Source organism: Anser anser (assembly GCF_964211835.1).
Source record: "Anser anser genome assembly, chromosome: 1".
Lineage (NCBI taxonomy): Eukaryota > Metazoa > Chordata > Aves > Anseriformes > Anatidae > Anser > Anser anser.
Window position 1 is genome coordinate 179,033,027 of NC_139720.1, and position 12,043 is coordinate 179,045,069.

General features: G+C 36.4%; 2 long non-coding RNA genes across 4 annotated transcripts; one reads left to right on the top strand and one right to left on the bottom strand.

The window, feature by feature from the left end:
• Positions 1 to 1,858: 1,858 nt before the first annotated feature.
• On the bottom strand, positions 1,859 to 9,840 carry LOC310900912. 3 transcript variants are annotated; one of them, XR_014585456.1, is made up of 5 exons: positions 9,235 to 9,840; positions 9,056 to 9,121; positions 8,052 to 8,185; positions 6,899 to 7,852; positions 1,859 to 5,015 (listed from the first exon to the last, which is right to left on the bottom strand). It is a non-coding gene; the product is annotated as an uncharacterized lncRNA (long non-coding RNA). The 3 variants fall into 3 exon arrangements; XR_014585454.1 differs by lacking the exon at positions 9,056 to 9,121 and having other exon boundaries at positions 6,899 to 7,018; XR_014585455.1 differs by lacking the exon at positions 9,056 to 9,121.
• LOC310900921 lies at positions 5,871 to 6,904 on the top strand. Its single transcript, XR_014585458.1, has 3 exons — positions 5,871 to 6,090; positions 6,276 to 6,444; positions 6,659 to 6,904. It is a non-coding gene; the product is annotated as an uncharacterized lncRNA (long non-coding RNA).
• Positions 9,841 to 12,043: the final 2,203 nt, after the last annotated feature.

The following is a 12,043-nucleotide window of genomic DNA, read 5'->3' on the forward strand; positions in this document are numbered from 1 at the left end:
GCCGTACAGATGAAGGAGCAGAATGCCTAACATCTCCAGAATGGAGATGCTACTGATGCATATGAAATAATATTTCATGTCATGCCTTTGTAAATTGTGTCTGCAAGAATTTAAAATACAGTAATGTCATTTAGGTTTCTATTGTCGCAAGTCTTAGTGCTTTTTTGGAAGGTTAGCTTCCCCCCCCCCACATACACTACCTTGTTTTAAGAAAATGTAAAAGGTATTTTATCAGGATGAAAACAGTGAAAAATAACCTTGGTGTTCCTGTAACAATACCTGTAAAACAGCTGGCCTAATTCTGTAGTGTTTTGCACTATGTTTAATCACATACATAAGTGCAAAGTTGGATAAATATCAACCACCTCAGAATGACAGTATTTTACACCCATGTGGCAATTACTCTGCATCAACATAAATGACAATCAAGGCAAAAAACAGCAGAAAGTCTCACTCTATAAATAATTATACAGGCTTAAAATTATATCTATCTTTGATAAAATAACTGCACTGCAGACCAGGTCTGTTTAATAATACAGAACAATTTCAAACAAGAATTATTTCCCTCCTCAAAAACAGGTGAGATCTGAAGACTCTACAATGTGAGCTATACATTGGCTTTAACAGATTAAGTGAAATTTCCTTCACTAAATATTTAAGAATATTATATATATGAACTAAATGAAAGAAATTAGAAGTAAATATAAAATTTCTGTCTGTGAAGTAATTCTTATTTCTTTGTTGATAAAAATACCAGAGATGATAAATCTGTATTTAAATGTGAATTGTTATATATGCTTATTTTGGAAATATATATCTAATATATAAACGTGTACATTACAAGCATATATGTGTATATTTCCTTCTTTATTTTTAAATAGTTCACTTTTATTTTTACATTTATCAACACTTTATTCCATTTTACTTTAAAAAAAAATCAAAGCAAAGTATAGTTTTGTTTGCACATGAAATCTTCCATTTTATAATCTGTCAGGGTGGAATGGTTTGACCATTTCTAAAGTATTTTTCCAAACTGGGTATGAAAGTAAATTTGTGAACCAAGCAGTGTGTTTCATTTATGTAAAGTAGCAATTTTGGAATGAGGAAGATTAACTGAAATATTGTTAGACAGTTATTAGATTATCCTCTTCTGACCAGAGAAGGTCACTCTTCACTCATATCCAGTTTGGAAAACTGAAAAGTAACTTTTAAACAGGGAGGAAGACAAACTCTTCTTATCTCTTTTGTGCAAATATACCTTTCAGACTCTTGTTGATCTTTGGTTGTCAGCAGGTGGATAGAGTTTACATTTTTTAATATACTTTTAAAATAATGATTAAAAAGAAGAGATTTCCAGAGATGTAATGAGCAAGGACATATTGGGAGGGAATGGATACAGACAGTGAACTGAATTTAAAAGTTTAAATAGGTACTGAGGATGGTAACTTCTAAAATTGCTCTAACTAGGACACTTGCCTAGAGCAACAGCAACATAACATAACTTGAAATAGAGCAGGAAAACAAACAACAACACCAACTACAACAAAAATAAATAGTATTTGAGTTTTCTGTCTAGTAGACAGAAAATTGAAGGTCACTAGCAAGTGTCACAACCTCATCTCAAAACATCAAGTGAGATGCCATGTAACCAAAAGAAAGACTACACCACTGAAAGGTTCTGGTGAATGTGTGAAGGAAAAATATTAAATGGACAAACTGTGCTAAGACTATTATTGTCTTACATATATTTAATTCTCAGTATTCATTCAAAATGTTTTATTTTATTTCATTGGCTAATATAGTTGATTTAAGGTTTGGACTCACTGAAGGGAAAAAAAAGAATCTATTAAAAAAACACTTTTTTTTTTTTGAGTTTTTAGTGTTTGCTGTCTGTCAATCTGTGTTAGAATAAAATCAAAATCTCCCTCCATTTGGGTAAATCAAATGTATAAGGCATGACCTCTACATATCCGTTGTGATTTACAGACTGGAGACTACAACACAGCTCAGATACAATACCCTACATTATAGTCACCCAACATTAGCTGGGATTAATCTGACAGTTCCTGTTTTCCCTTTGAGAAGTGAATTAACTTTTTAAATTAAACAATCATTAGACCAGAAGATAGCTGAGAAATAGACTGATAGAACATAGGTAGCCAAGAAATTTGGGATAGAATAATTCATGTTCATATTGCTGACCTGAATTATACCTGATATTCAGATTGAGCAATGAATTAGTAACAGTTCTAAAATGGGGAATCTCTCACATCTAAGATATTCTATCATTGACTCAAGAAAACTTTACTGAGCTACATAAATATCTTCTTTTTTCTTACCATTGAGAATGTTTTGCTATCTACTGTTTCTAACCAGGTTGTTAAATTTCTTGAATCTATTTCATCTTACACAAATACTGCTGTATAAAGATTCACTTTTGCAAGACATTTCCTTTCAAATCTAAATTGTGAAATTTCTTTTGTATTCTGTGATTTTTTTTTCTTCCTGTGGAAAATATCAAATACTTCTTTGAAGATTTTAGCAAAGCAAAAATCAATATTTATGTGTAACACTAAAAATGAGCAAAACAATAACAATAAAATCTGTAGAATAAAAGATGTTGTCTATTTCAAGCATATTTTTTTGTTCCAGGAGGAGATGTAGATATTTCTCAGTTATCACATCTTGAATTTCAATAAGTAGAGCTAGAAATGATGACAGGCTGATTTAATGCAGAAGGAAACAAATAAAGGTTTAGTTGTATTTTTTAAATTCACTCCAAATTAACTAACTTAAATTTCTTTGAAAACTTTCAAATGTGCAGATCCAGAATCAGTCATCTACAGAAGGGGAGGAATATAAAGCTTTTTAGTGTTGTAGTATATATCTGAAGAGATAGAAGAAACACACATGAACTGTAGCATTTTTTCCTGTTTATATACAGGACATCAATGTCACTGGAAGTTGCAGACCAAGAAAGCAGTACAGTCATATTTTGTGTATTTAGTTTGCAGAAAGATATCATTGTGCCCCATCTGCCTTCATAGTTTAACTCACAATAATCCAAGTGGTATAAACCATGTGGTACTGTTGCGGTTTAACCGGGGCAGGCAGCTAAGTACTACACAGCTGTTCACTTATCCCAGGTGGGGTGGGGAAGAGAATTGGAAAGGTAAAAGTGAGAGAACTCATGGGTTGAGATAAAAACAGCTTACTAGGGAAAGCAAAAGCCACATATGTAAGCAAATTAAAACAAAGAATTTGTTCGTTACTTCCCATCAGCAGCCACTTCCAGAAGAGCAGGCTCATCATATATAATGGTTTCTATGGAAGACAAACACCATCACCCTGAACATCTCCCCCTTCTCCTCAGCTTTTTTTTGCTGAACATGATGACATACGGTAAGGAATATTCGGTCAGTTTGGGTCACCTGTCCCAGCTGTGCCCCTTCCCTCCTTCTTGTGCACCCCCTGCCTCCTCGCTGGCAGGGCAACATAAGAAGCAGAAAAGTCCTTGACAGTGTGTAACCACTTCTCTACAACACCTAAAATATCAGTGTTCTATCACTGATTTTCATCAAAAATCCCAAACACAGTATTATACAAGCCTATACAAAGAAAATTTACTCAATCCCAGCCAAAACCATGACAAGTACTGAGCAGGAAAAAAAAATTTAAAAAAAAAAAAAAATTAAGCATTTTTCGTAATGCAGTTTTCTAAAGTAATAAGGTAATCATTTCATATGTTTGCCATTCTGTCTGCCAGTGTAGTATTAATTAGTTTTGGAAGAATTTACTAATTTCACCTTTACCAACTAATACGTGATTTTATTCAGCTGAAATAGCACATTCTATGTATGTAGCTAATGCTAACAATAAGTGACACACCATTTAATTTTAGATGCAATGTAAGATAGGTGTAGTTAATTACATTGTGGGAGTGCTATTCTCTTCAGTAATTACAAAAGAAGACTAGATGTTAGATCTGACAGCTTATACAAGGCTAAAGTTAGGTAAGAAGACTCCAATCCTAAATAAGGAGATAAAAATACATAGGGCACCATCTCCAACCCATTCATGAAGCCATCCTTTATCAGCAGCTATAGAACACTAACACAACAAAATTTGAGCACCATGCTCTCAAAATCAGTATATTCATTTATTAAGAAAGTTGACATTTTGAGATGAGGGTACATGCCAATCTCATTTTGCTGGTGACAGGTGGTATAGCAAAAGGCAGTGACCACAAGCTGCAGCTTACAAGGTTCAGACCAGAGACAAGGAAAATCCTTTCCATTAGGAAAATAGTGAAGTAATAGACCAGACTGTCCAGAAAGGTTGTGGAACCCTTCACCTCAAAAGGCTTCAATACTTGGTTAGACAAAACCACAGCTGACCTCATCTTATCTTGCTTCATGTGGGAAGTTGGAAGAGGTGACTCCAGAGGTCCCTTCCAGCCAACATCTCTATTGTTCTACAGTCATTATTGAGTTTGGCCTAATTTTGTATAGATATGTCTTATCTGTAATATACAGATAATATGCAAATAATAAATACAATATGCAAATGTAAACCTTTTTATGTTTCACAAGGGTTGATTTTACATTTGATGCAAATAACCAAAAAGAAAATACAAGGAACAAGAAACAAATAAAGAGACACTTTGACTATATTTTTAGGATGATTTTCTGGACTTCTTGCAAAATCAGGGAGTAAGAAGAGAGTTCAATGTCTGCTTCAGTAGTGTTTGTTGGCACTGCCAGGGGGACTGCAGGTATTTTCTTCACCAGTGTGAGTACTGAGTATCTTCTCAACAAGGTCACCTCTGCTGACTGGGAGAAGGAATAAGGGGTAGCTCCCACTCTCATCCATATCACAAACTTCTGCTGGGGTTCATTCTAGCCCACCACATAAAGTTATTCCTATTTCTCATCAACAATTCTGAGATCAACCAACCTGGAGAAGCTTTACTTCCTATAGATCTTGGGCTCAAGATGAGTATCCATGTAGATCTACTGAGAGAAAAGAAAGACTGCCTCTTATATATAAAAATATTATATATATAATAAAATAAAATATTTAAAAAAATATTATTTATATAAAATATAAAAATATTTTCAATTCTTTACCTACCTGTTGCAAGTTTTTGTTTTGTTTGTTTAAATTGGTTAGGAGACTCAAAGTAATTAGGAAAAAAATCTGACAGTCTTTAACACACAGAAAAAAAAAGAACTAACGTATTAGTTGTTTGGTTTCTTTTTCCACACCAATGTCATAGGTTTTTTAAACACAGAATAAGTTCTTTTTGGTCATGTCTTCATTCATATTACAGCATGTTTTTGTCTTCCCATTCACAGATTCAGCCCTAGGCCTCCAGCCCCACAACTGTCACATCCACCCACACAACTATCTGACATTACTGTACAGTTCTTGTTCTTGCCATAAAGCTCTGCATCTCTTCCATCTCCCAACACACCACCCTTGATTCTCTAAATATTCTTCATGATTTCTCATTTATCAGATTTATTTCCTTACAATAGACTTTATTTTGTTTGTTAGTGCACTTCCTTTTCATACCGTGTTGTACTTTCTTTTCGATATCATTATTAGACCAGACTCATGCACTGTTCACTGAGTCTTGCTTCTCTATTCTTCTACCTATTCTTCTCCTCCTCATCTACCTTCACTTCCCAGCAGGAGAAGGGTATAGGAGCCATTTTCCTCCCCCAGCCTTACCAGAGATTCAGTACACCTCCCATTTCTCTCCTCCCTCTGCTAATGACCAGGAAGTGAGACGAACAAGATTGACAGTCTCTGAAGCATGGAAAGTGCCATCTGTGCTTTGTAGATTGAAAATCTCATTAGTCTCACTTCCAGCCAAGTTGTGCACACAGAACAGAGCAACCAGGGTAAGGAAAAGTGCAGCTAGAGGGAAGGGCATGACCATGAGGGAACCATAGCAGCCACCTAGGTTAAAATGCAAATAATGGAGACAATACAAGAAGATAAAGCAGCAGGTAGAGAGAAGGCTTACTATCCCACTTCATCCTTCCACCTTGCTGCCAGTTTTTCCACAACACATATCCAAAGGTAATGTCTAGTCTAGATGTACAAAGATAATTAGGTTTTGAAGTCCCACTACTGACTGATAATACCTTCCTGACCAACTGACCAACAAAAAATTCTTGCTGTTTTTTTTTGGGGGGGGTATTATTGCCACAACAGGCAACTCAAGTTTTATTTTTCTGTGTGTATTGTCTTCCATGATGGAAAAGATGAGCATCTGGGAACCTACCTGCTCTCCAGGGCTGTCAGCAGGCACTATTTCCTGCCTCTCTGCTTGGGATCTTCTATCTTGGGGCATGGCTGAGATGATGTCCAAACAGGACAAGGCTCCTGCTGTAGACACATTTTACACAGGAGCCTAGACCTAAGACAACTCAGGTAGGAAAATAAAACATGCCTCTGTGCCTCATGGGGCAACACCTAGGTATCTCAGGAGATTGCAGGGAACACCACCCTTTTTTATTGTGTCCCTGCCTTACTTCTACAACAGCATGTCTTGAGTTTAGCTGCCTGCCTGTTCTGAATTCAGTTTCTGCCTGTGTCTACACATGCCTGCCTTTTTTGCATGAAATGTATTCATGTTTCCCTTCAGGTTTCGCAATACCAGTGACCAAATTCTTTCAGCACTCCAGTCCTACTGCTTTTTACAGGTGTAAGTATGAATGTACAGATTCTTGCTTAGGTGATCTCCCTCTGCATGAGGCACAGCAGCAGCAGCAGCACATCGCTCCCACCAAACCTTTTCCCTGCCTGCCTGCCTTGAAGGCATCTCAGAAGCACACAGAGGCAGGGCAGGAGTCATCAGAACACAATGTGCCCTGGCTGTACTTACACGGACAGACTCTTCAGCAGCCTATTGCCAGCTGGTGCATCAGCCCCACAGCCATCATAATTTTTGCAGAGGCTGGAAGCATACTGAAGAATCAGGAAGGCCATAATCCAAATGCACTAGCTGAAAAAAAAAAAAAACAAAAAAACAGTATTAAAGATGGAACCAGGCTGTTCTGTGCTAAAATTGAATTTCCCCCCAAAGTCCTATCTTTCTCTGTATATTTCTTATGGGCTTATAACTGTCATCACAATTATGTTTCCACTGCTTTGCAATGCATATGCTAATAGTGTCTCTGCAAGCATACCTGATAATTCTGGTAGAGCCTTGCAGCCTCAGTCTGTATTTATATATTCATTCTCATTTATATTTTTCCCTTAATCCTTATATTTCTTTTCTGTATTCTTTTATTAAAAATGAAACAAAACTGCAGAATTTTTAAATCTTACATCCTTCTTTTTCCTTCCTTGTGTTTAAAATGAATGGATGAAAGAAACACAGAGAGAAACGGATATCTTCTGTCTTAGAAGCATCAAGTACAATGTCAGTGCTTATACAACTCCCCCCACCCACTCTCCAAGCTCAGCATGTATCTACTAGGCAACATCTCAGGTTGGTGGAGGAAAATGGCAAGGGCAGTTGAATATTATGTGGATCAGCAACAAAGACGCTAACAACCAGTGCCTCAATAATTTGTTAGATTCGCAGACTGAAGACAGCACCATTGATGCACGGTACCCTACAGAGCATGACAATAGCATGCTCTGCTTCACTCCAGCCTGAAGAACCTTACAAATCAAATATCATAAAAGTTCTCAGTGTCATTAAGAAAGATAAAGAACAAGGCTGCTGAGGCAGGGAACAGCCCTCTTTCAGGCCCAAGGATTTTATCTTCAATTTTGTTGACTGGAATGTTGCACATGAGATTTTTTTCTTCAAGGGCGATCTCACAATCATCTGAAACAACAGCAAATCAGCCTTTCTATCGTTTAGTCTCTACTTTCCACTTCATCCCTTGCACTCTTTGTTGTTTTACAAACCCATTTTAAATTGGATGTGCTGAGAACAATCTCATACCTGTCTTATTTGTAACCCCAATAGCAGATCAGCTGCAAGTCCCAACAGAAAGATAGGATCACCAAATGTCAGAGATCACCTGTGTACTGCAGGACTGCCCAAACCAGCAAGCTCTTGAATATGTTTTGCATCCTCCTGTACACTGCATCTTCTTAAGGAGCTTTTTGGGGATTCTGGCATTCCCTGAGAGACTTGGTATTGTGTGAGAACATCCTGTTGATGAAGCCATAAATCAGAAGAGAACTGAAGGATAAGGTAAGTATCTGTGATTCATCACCAACAGTATAAGGTGTAAGAGTTTATCACTAGCAGTGCAAGAGTTTTAGGTGCATCCATGGATTAGAAGATGTTTTTAAACAGGCTTCTGAAACCTTGTCTGAAATACGTAAGGAGAAATGCAAATATGCGTTATCTTATTTTGTCCTCACTACATGCTTGACACTCACGAAGTAGCTGTCGTTCAGAAACTGCGCTGTGAGTTTGTGTAACGTTATTGCAAGGCAGGGCACCATGCTGACCAAATGCGGTACAGGACACTATACCACAATACATATGACCATAGCTAGACATTTACAGTCAGTTCAGCATGCTGGGAAAAATATGTGTATTTGAATGCACTTATCTGTGCAGACACACCTTCAAGTGCATAGATCCTACCAAATTACAATTTAGAAATGATTTAAGAGAGCCTGAATCAAGCTTAGAGTAATAATCATCACTGCTGTGATTAATGAGAACCCAGTGTTTTAGAAACTGGCAGTATTCAATCACCAATCAAAATTGCATCAGGCATTTATTCCTATGAATACAAATACATGGATGCCTGGCTTCACAGCTGGTGCAGATTGGCTTAGCACCATTGACTTCATGTAAATAGGCTTTAACTAGGCCAGCTGAGGAACTGGCTGTGAAATCTCTGGCTTACCCAAAATGTAGGCCCTGTTTCACCAGGAGAGGAAGCAAAAGCCATCTAGGTTTCAGATAAGTATGAATAAAAAAAGTAGGGAATAGTTTTATTTTTTTTAATCACTTTGGCTGTTTTAATGTGTGGCATGCTATGAAGTCTACCCCAGGAATACATACCCCAGTACACAAGTTACCAAAAGGTTTTCCTGTTACTCCATGTATGTTTCTTTGTGTAAGCATCAGCTACAAAAAAACATGCAATATAAAAAAAGATGCTTTTGAGCACATGTTGTTCAAAGCTGAGTTCTTATTTGATGATTGTGTTTTTAGTGGTAAATCTTTGAAACAAAACCTACCTTGCCACCAGCTCCCCTCACTTACAAAGGGAAAATGAATGCCTAAGGCAGAAACCCCACCCAGATGTAAGCACAGCATCCTTCTTCCAGAGAGCCCTGGGAAGTTGGTACCTCTCCTCTCCATCAGGCAATGTTTCCTTTCATTTTTCTACCCACCTAGACAATGCAATCATTATACTGATATGCAGCAGGTGCTATTTGGAAGGGAGATAAATTGTGACTTTTCCTCTGAGGGGATAAGACAAAATGCTCTCTGGGCTAAAACTCTTCCTTTCCAGAGATCAAGGGGACCACAGCTGTGCCTAAATGGGGACTGTAAGCTGAGTGGGTGGTTGAAGACGTTTTTTCTTGTGCCCTTTGTAACAACACCCACAAACAGCTCAGAGCACATCATCCTTGTTAAATAGTTATAACCAGTGATAAAAACAATGGCAGCATCTATTTCTTTCACTTTAATTTTCTGAAATAGTAAATACTGTTATATTTAACCATGATGCAGCTAAAGCCTGTAATTCCTTTTCCCACCTGCCATCTGTCTTTTCTCCTGTCAATCCTCTTCCCTTCTCCTCACCCCATCGCTACAGGCAGTGCTGTTTTGCAGGTAGCTCAGAAGCTTTGAAGTTTTCCATCAGAAAGCTGATTATACAAACATTAGTATATCTGCAGCTTTAAAGCAGGTGGATCATCTTAGAGTATCTTACTAATTTTTCAGAAGGTTTTATACTGTTCCTTTTTCAGTGGGGATTTTTTCTGAGATTATTAAAAAAAAAAAAAACGGAAAGTTAGACTGTCAATAAAAACTTTTTTGATGCAAGTGGTATACTGTGACAGGATGTCGTATTCAGATCTAGACTGCACCTATGCATTTGCTATAAATACCAATTTTGCTAATGTTTTGAATAGCAAGTAATTGAAGGTTTTTTTCACCTATTGTACTTGGAAGAATAGCAATGTGAATAAAATTTCTGAAAAGATTTTATCCATATTTCTTGAAGGAAATAATAATAACAACGTGAATAACTTCCCTTGACAAAGGTTTAGGAAGTAGACAAGGATTTTTTATTGGTGTGTTGGGTCGGATTAATTGTTATGGTTTTTTTAATGGAAATACCCTTTTAGTTACACTCCCTTATGTCAGGATGATGCCTGTGCTGTTGTTGTTGTTGTGGGGAGTGTGGTTCTGAAAGTAATATTATTCCCAAACTACACAGACAATTTTAATGAATAATATGTTTTGAAATAATTATCTTTACCTGGATCTTTTCTAATGTGTTTGAAAGCTTCTGCTAGCCCTCATGCTTATTGTTTCCTGGAAGGTTTATAATATATTGGGAAGATACTATCTATATGAAGATACATTTAAAATACTTTTATCAAAAGCACTCTGGTTTATTAAATTAGCCTTTACAGAGGAAATCATACCATACAATAAATGGCAACACCATGTAAAACAAACACACCAAATATCCAAAATCGTAAAGACAACTAAAACTGTGATTGTTCTCCTGCTTTACTGCTTCCTAAGGCCTAATAACATCTGGGATCACATGTCTTAAACAACGCAGTAGTCCCCTAGACTGACTAAGCCAGATCCTCAAAAGTATCCAGGTACCCAAAACTCACTGATACCAAGAGGAGTCAGATGCTTAATTTCCCCTTAAGTTTGTGCGTCACACAGGTTTAAGCCCAAGATCCATATCACCTTTTACATTAACTGCCAATTAACTTTTCCAGCTAATGGAAAGTGCAGTCCAAGATGTGGTGACTGACACGTGCAACTGACAGCACCAGACAATGCATTCTGACAGAAAAATAGCCAGGTGACTTTCAAATAGAAAAGGAAGTAAAATCAGTTGGTATAGCTGCCATGTTGCAAACACAAACCAACCAAAAGTCTGGAGCCTCCAATTTTGTTCCAAGATCATAATACACTATTATTTAAAGAATTTATTCCACTTGTTATATTTTCTTTTACATAAGTAAAAGTCATTGTAGTGACTATCATCAGTCCTTCATATATGGCAGTAATCATACCTTTCTACATTTGTTGAGTGGTCTACTGATGACATCAAACAATGTACTGGAGATGATTATAAAGTAGCTTTTTTCTGTTCAGTGAGAAGATAAAAATAATGTAGATAAAAGGAACATATCTTTTATAAGACAGAACTCAAGTAATTTGAGGGGGAAATCCATAAGAAATATCACAAGTGTTGTTGAAATGATGAGTCACTTCAGCAGCATAAAAATAATCTATTTATCTACATTTTTACTGAAGGCTTTGAAATTCTGTATCTTGGAAAATAATATATATATTAAAGTGCTTTGAAAAAAGTTCAGTTTTACTTTGAGATGTGAGCTCTTGCTTGCATGCATTTTTTTCCCTACTTCCATGCACGTCTATTTAGCTTTATATTTTACAGCTATTTTTTGCTACCCCTAGCATATACAAATAAATATGTATGTATTTTTGTGTTAAAAAATAATAATAATGTAAGCAACAGGTTAGATCATGTGGCTCTTAATTACATTGTTTAAGATACATGCTCAGGTCTTGTAGGTGTTAATTCATAAAGCTCAGTGACCAACCAGAATTTAACCCAAACCGATCACTGATTTCTCTTGGTAGTATAATGACATTTTATTATTATTATTGTTGTTGTTGTTATTAATAATAATAATAATAATTTCCCATTTCTAATAGTCTCTTTCACTCAAATCTCGTATTTCTATATCCAGGTTTTCTGTTGTACTTTTCAGCCATATATCTTCATATGAACCATTATTCTCATTTTAGAAACGGGATCAC